Source organism: Triticum aestivum, chromosome 4A, assembly GCF_018294505.1.
Source record: "Triticum aestivum cultivar Chinese Spring chromosome 4A, IWGSC CS RefSeq v2.1, whole genome shotgun sequence".
Classification (NCBI taxonomy): domain Eukaryota; kingdom Viridiplantae; phylum Streptophyta; class Magnoliopsida; order Poales; family Poaceae; genus Triticum; species Triticum aestivum.
This window is the reverse complement of record NC_057803.1, coordinates 735,760,889-735,768,629: the sequence shown is the minus strand read 5'-3', so window position 1 is coordinate 735,768,629 and position 7,741 is coordinate 735,760,889.

The window sequence follows — 7,741 nt, the reverse complement described above, 5'->3', positions numbered from 1 at the left end:
TCTCACACAACCCCACATTGGTGGTGTACGTATACAAGAAGAGAATAGGTGCACCATGCACGTACTCATGGTTCGTGCCCAGCCACACCCGCGCTGGTACATGGTGGAGCTCATTTCTTTACAAAATGGCAGCCCACGTGCTAATTTGAACGCCTGTAGCGGTTGTTTACCTAGGGAGGTCGTGTACCACGCCTGCACGAAACAAAGTTCGACTTGACGCGTTGCCGCGTTACCGCGTTATTTTTAAATAAAGTTACAGCACTTAATGGCACGTACACAGAATATAAAACGATTTTTATGGAGAAAAAGGTAGTCCGCTCACTTTATACAATGGAGCCTTGCGTGCCTGATTTGTCGCTCTTCAGAGTATCTCACACAAGGCTGCGATGGCCTCTCTCTCTCTCTCACCGTTGGTCACTGATCCGGCCGCATCCCGTCCGCCGGGGGAAAGGGAGTGCGGTGGCCTCTCTCTCTCTCACCGTTGGTCACTGATCCGGCCGCATCCCATTCGGTGGGGGAAAGGAAGTGCGATCGCCTCTCTCTCTCTCACCGTTGGTCACTGATCCGGCCGCATCCCGTCCGCCGGGGGAAATGGAGGAAGTGCATCATTTCTCCGTTCGACGGTGCCGAGGCAGCACGTCCCAATCTGCGGTACACGCCGTTCTCTCTGACCAAGCTCCGGCGCGGCAGGGCCTACGCCACCTGCTCGCAGATTCCGCCCACCGCCGCTCCGACCTCCAGGTATCCCCTCCGACCTTGCTCCACTGCCCGTCTTCCCACATCGCTGCATGTGGATCTTCCATAGTTCTTTGCCCAAAACGTAGCTCGTCCAGCGTACTTTCCATATTGCATTCTCGTCCTCACACCGTTTTAGACAAACACAACCGTGTTGTTATCTTCCCTTAGGGCAAGGAATATGCTTCTTTTTTGTCGTCGCATGTGTCATCAACTGTTATTGGCCAGTAATTGTTTCCTTTCTACCTCTTTTTTGCAAACAGGGCTATCCATTTCACCTTGTTGCTATTGCAACCTTTTGGTGAACTACACAAATCACTTTTTTCTTAAGAGTGTTTTGTGCAGTTGTACTAAAATGTCACACGGGCAACGTCTCTACATTTCAGTCCGACTGCACAAAGGGAGATTGGTTTTGCTCTATCCTCCTCATCCAACTCCGAGCCTAATCTTCTCCAACTAGTTAGTCTTAAGAGAGACTGCAAAGGTGACCGTCTTCTATTTGTGTGTTTATTGTTTCATCAGCAGTCCTCTATTATCGTAATCACACTTAATATCTTTGGAACAGGGACGCTCAGCTCTATTTTAGTGGAACTGCACAAAATGATCGGAATGTCGCATGCTCCAGACAGCTACTTTTTTCCCAACATGCCTTGTTGATTTAGACAGAGCTAGGAGGACGTTGCTGCCAATGAAAGCATGGATCAATTTTAATTTAACACCTTCTCACAACTCTGTTTTCAGTTGTGATGTACTCCCTCCGTCCGGAAATACTTTTCATCAAAATGGGTAAAAAGAGATGTATCTAGAACTAAAATACATCTGGATACATCCTATTTTATTCATTTTGATGACAAGTATTTCCGGACAGAGGGAGTAATTATTAGCTCTGATCTGCTAATAATTGACATGCATTAGCAAGGGAGTTAGTTTTTTATTGTTTCCGAAAGAGCATCGATGGAAGACACGCGAAACAAAAGCTGAAAGCTCACACCATTGTACAATTTCATGTCGCTGGAAACTTATTTGTATAGTTCCTCAATTATGTAAACAAATGATGGAAGCTTGATAGCATTGCCAGAAGCCTCTTCATCATCCGGGTCCATGTGCCATGCACAAAATTATACTCCTTCGTTCCTAAATATTTGTCTTTTTACAAATTTCAAACGGGCATATTTTAGAGTGTAGATTCACTCATTTTGCTTCGTATGTGTACTCCCTCCGTTCCTTAATATTTTATTCGTCTTTCTAGAGATTTGAACAAGTGACTACATACGGAGCAAAATGAGTGAATCTACACTCTAAAATATGTCTATATACATCTGTATGTGCCAGTCCATTTGAAATCTCTAAAAAGACAAATATTTGAGTAGTCACTCGTTGAAATCTCTAGAAAGACAAATACTCCGGAGTATATTTAAGAACCTAGGGGGTAGTGCACAACCGCATGGGAGACTTAGCCCGGTCATTGCGCCACATTAATAGTGAGTAATGAGCAGTCAAATCATAAGCCCCACCTTTCCCACTGTAAGTTGCTCTGAAGAAGCAACCATCAATACGCTCTTCTTTGAATCCGCTCATGCTACTCCATCCATCACTGTTTATACAGCGTGCTTCAGAAAAAAGAAAACAAATTTGTGGGACCAAGGCGACTAGCGATCGGCCTGAAAAATAGCATTGGTAGTTATAGCACGGCGTCTATTACTAGAGGAATAATGCGTACACACATGCATGCAATGCTTCCACCCCGGGTACACACATGCATGCACGTACTCCACTCCGTAGTAGTACAGAGTACATGGAGAGAAAATTTTGGACTTGATTGCGGTTACGATGCCCTAATTAATTGAGGGTTAAACCAAACGCATCTAAAGTCTCTCTGGTGCTGGAAATGCATTGAGAGAAATGCATCATAATGAAGCGTGCCCGGTAAACTGTGACGGAGGGAGGAGTAGTATAAAGGTGCAAAACCAATTACGCGTATGGCCAGTCGGTCAACGCACTTCCTCTTGGCATATCACTGACATGTGGGACAGGAGTGTGAGCAAACCGATCTCAATTGACGGCAAAGAGCCACCCGCCGTTCCTTGAGAGAGACGAGGAGCTAGAACACACAGACGGGCTCGCAGGGAGGCCAAAATATATTCGAGCATTGTTGGTTGATCGATATCATTCATTACATGTTGGGCTGCCGTTTTCCGCCCTTCTCCGGAATAAACGTGTACTTTATTAGAGATAAAAAAATAAGAGTACAGATGCTCCACCATGCGGTTCTAGTAGTATTACTACTCGTACTACTGCGCTTGGCTCTTCGCCTCTTCTTGAAGTCGAACAATGATGGTACTCCGCATGTTGGGTACTACAGTGTATGCCTCTGACAATCTTACAACGAATGGACTGATGCACGTCCACCGAGGGTAGGTTGCATTTGTCAAAAGGCGTAAGCAAGCTTCACCTTGTCCTGCAAGCTTCTCCTCATTCTACGAGTTGACGGGACACACCAAAAAGTAGTGCTAGTCCATACTCCCTCCTTTTCGGTTAATATGGCTTAATCTTTTTTGCGGGTAAATGAGAGAGCTTTATTCATATATAAGCATTCTTAGGACGATCATCCAAGACACTGGTCACTAGGGAGCGAGGTACCCCGCAAAAAAAGAAGTAGGAAACGAGGTGTTTCATCAAGCCAGCTCTCAACCACATTCAAACTGCATCAAGCACGGTTCGCACGAAGATGCGCCGCAAGGTTTGCCGACCTGTTTACATGCTGAATAACAAAAAAAGAGGAAATATTACCGAGCGCTACTATTTGTAACAGGATATGTGCCAGAATTAAGCGAGAATTGTGGCGAGTGTTCCATGCAATCAACTTCCATTATCACATGCGAGAACCCTCGAAGAGAACCAAATGTGTTGAAGATTGCTTTATCACATTTTAAAATTATAATGAGAGTGCAGACGCTCCTCCATTCGGTTCCTAGTACTCCCTCTGGTCCTTTTTGGTTTGCTCCTAAGAAAATTCAGTTTTTCCCTCAAAGCTCTGCGCCTTAGCTTCTTTACCCCGCTCTTTCCACTGGTACCCCTCCCATCTGTTCCGCTTTGACTGCATGTGCAGCCGCAGTAACTCCCAACTCTCTCTCCCGTACCAATCGCCCCTTCCCAAGGCGTCCGCATGCAGATAGAGTGACACACATGCAGGCATGGAAGAGTGAGACGCATGCATACTTGAAAGAGAGAGAGATGCATGCAGCGCGAGAATTCCGGTGTGGGGCAGACTCAACCAATGGTATACATGCCTAGAAAAACTAACCCCAACCTCTCTCGGTAGCACATCAGGGATAGAGTTGTCCAATTTCAAACGAAACAATCTCTCCTTGGTATCCTGGCTTAGCAACTAGAATCCCCAATGCATAGGTGCTTAACTTATGGTTGCTAAGCTTGCTTCATTTAATGATTTAGCAACTAAAGCTCTTCATGTATTGGTGGGATTCCTTCCCTTTAAATGTTTTGCCTAGGTTCACGCGCTTAGCATTGTTTCTTTCTGGGGACACCACACTCATCTCTCTCCTCTTAAATACCTTGCCACATTAGATTTTTTGCCTACGTGGAGGGCTTAGCACCTGTACAAGGTGGAGCATTGGGAGGGGCCTTAGTTAAAAGTTTCTCCTTGTCCTGCGAGCCACCGTGCGCAAGTAATGCTAGTCCATACTACCTCCTCTCCGGTTAATATGGATTTATTTCAAACGAGATAAATACACTGTCTGTCACTGTATATTTGTAAAAATACGGTCAGTGGACTTCATAATACGCTCATTGCGCTCAATATATATATTTTCCGGTGTTTATACGGTCACTAGCTCACCCTGACTGAGTATGTGTGTGCATGCACGTGTAGGTTGAGCACTTAGTGTGACCGTGTGTGTTCCATCGTGTGCTCGGACATGCATGCATTAGGGCGTCGCGCGTGTTTTTGCATCCATGTGTAGGTGTGACTGCTGCATACACGTAGGTGGAGTACGTGTAGGGGCCACTAAGGAGCAGTCAAATCACACAGTAAGTTAGTCGGAAGAAGCAACCATCATTTCACTCTTGAATGACACGTACGCAATATAAAGTGGTTGATATGGAGAGAAAAAGAAAACCACTATATATACACTAGCAGGAGCCTAAGCTACAAGCCTGCTTGCTAAGGTTTCTCTCTTCACAAGCATAGAACGACGGGCCTGATCCCGCAGCTGGGGGAAGGGAACAATGTTCTGCGTAGACGCGGTCGACATCGGCGAGGGAGAAAACCCACAGTCGGTGCGTCCCAATCGGGGGTCACCGCGGTATGGGCCGATGCCGCGTCCCAACCGCCCTTCTAGGTACAACCCGACGTCCTAGGTAGTCCATCTTCCTTTTGGAGCCTGCTTGCTCCACTGCCGTAGCTCCATCTCCATGTCGATCTTTCTCTACTTCTACAGGCTTCTACTTGTGATGAGTTTATGTCTCATGAACTAGTGCCAGTACTATTATTCTAATCACACTTCTTCAATATCTTTGCCATCAGGGATGCTCAGGTCGATTTTAGTGGAACTGCACAAAAGCATCGTATGATCCGAGGGTGCCAGTCGTCTTTCCTTCGACAGGTTCTACCTGGCCAGGGAATTAAATCATGTTTAGGGTTTAGGGTTTAAGTCGTAGTGACCCCATCAGTAGTTTTTCTTTCGTACACGCTCTCACAACTTTTTTCTTTTGTTGTGAAGTAAATATTTGCTATGATCTGTGAATCATTGAGATGCATCAGCATGCGTGTTAGTTTTCCTTTATATTTGATGGAATGTTGTAACGGGGCAACCTTGGAATAGGAATGAAAATGGAGTAGAAAGTTTCCGTTTTTACGGAGAAAAAATGGAAACAGAGAGAAACCAACGTTTCGTTTTCGTTGGATCGCCCCATCGAGCAAAACCAATGTTTAAATCACGTCTGTCGTGTTCGTGTCTCACCCTCCTCCACGGCTCGACCCCACACGGTCGCTCGGCATGCCACTCACCGCAAACCGAGTATACGATAACTTTCCCGCCTGCTTGTCGATGGATCGCGCCATGGAGTAGTACTAGCACTACTGGAAGAGATTGACGAGTTGGGGGAGGACAGCTAGCTGTAGCACGGACTCCCAAGAACTTTTACATGCATGTTGTAGCCGGCTATTGGGACCTTGGAACGCAGAGCAGCCGCGTGCACCCGGAAGCGGCGCGGGCGACGCTCTCTCGGCCGACGCGCCGCTTCAATGCCGGCGCCAGTGAGAGGTCGCGTCCGCTTTGGCCGGACATGAATGCGGCAGTGACCGTTTCGGGCGGGAAGCACGCGCAGGTGATGAAGAGGGTTCGGGTTGGTTAGGACCGGCCGTGGCAGCGGTCCGGACGTGCGCATACAAGGGATGATGTACGTTAATATTGCTGCGTATATAATTAACAACGTAGATAATGGGCCAGTTGGACAAATATGATTGGAGATGGAGATGGAAATGTAATTTTACGTAAACACGGATATGCATGTCTATGTCTATGTGTGTGTGCGCGACGACTCTCGCGACCTGGGAGCGGGGGCGTGTTTTTGATCGAGTTTTCTTTCTTGGTACGTTAGAAAATCAGTTTGTCTAATTCACATCTAGATGTTATTTAAGGATATCACATCTAAGCTCCCACAAGTATATAATGTAGCAATAAGAAACAAAAAAACTAGGACAAAAAAAATAGACCACAAACAGAGTGGACATCAACTTAGACATCTAGATGTGTCCTAGACAGACCCTTAAAAAATTGTCCGCCAGTTTTCGTTTCTTTTTTCCGGGAACACGCGTATTCTATTTAAAATCACTGCTATGGAGAGATTTTTTTACTCCATTATACTCCCTCCTTTCCGGTTTATAGGGCTTATCTCAAAATTTTAGTTTTTCCATTTTATAAGGCTCAATTTGGTTGTTTCCCATCAGATGTTCAGATTTCAAGGTGCATTAAATCATTGCATGCAAGTATTGAGAGAAAATTGACCAATGCATGTACTTTATGCATGCATGCATATCAATTAATGCATTCATAAACATAATTTTTTAAGAAAAACAAGAGCATTAATTAGGTGCTTTTGCAAACTACAAAAAGTATTCCACCACTCACTATCTACCTTTGTTGGTGAGATTTTTGAATTGAGCCTTATAAACCGGAAAGGAGGGAGTAGCCTCTTGTTTGATAGAGTTTCTCGCGTCTCGCTCTCTCACCCTCTCCATATCAAAACAAGATGACAGTGTCCACTCTATCTCTCTCCTCACCGGTGGTCACAGATCCGGCCGAATCCTGTCTGCTGCGGGAGGTGAGGAGGTGCAGCGTTGACATTGTCGTCGTCGGCGACGGAGGGAGCCGATGCGCACCATCCTCTCGGAGCCGGCGCTGGCATGGACGAAGATCCTTCGCGCCCTTGTTCGCCGCCATCGTGTGGGGAGATCCCGCCCGCCCGCCTAAACGACATCTCGCCCACCTGAGGTATAACTTCTTGTACTAGTCCAACTCCCAGGTCGCTGCGTGCGGGTTTTCTTCTATGCGACTACTCCCCAGCTCCCCATGCATAGTAGCTAGGGTTCGTCGGCTGGTCCAACATTACCTACTAGTACTATTATAGAGGAAATGCCACTTGAAAAGTTGTCCTGATTTAGGCCTTGGTGGAGGTATACATGTTGTTTCGACAAAAAGTACATGGTGGTTGTGCAGTCATTGTCCATATGGTGGTAGTACTATCATTGGTTAAATGAAGAAATGCTTTTTTTCTCGGGTATCCTAGTTTAGTTCCCATCAAGATATAATTATTATGCTTCTGTTTGTTGGTGTACTTTTCATTAACCCTTTTTTTATATTTTTGGAAACAGCGATGCGTGTCTCCATACCCGGGCATGTCTTCCTCAATTTTAGTGGAACTGCACAAAATTGGATGGCCATTGTTGTTCCGCCTCACTGTCCTCTGCCACGTGGTTCTTCCTTCC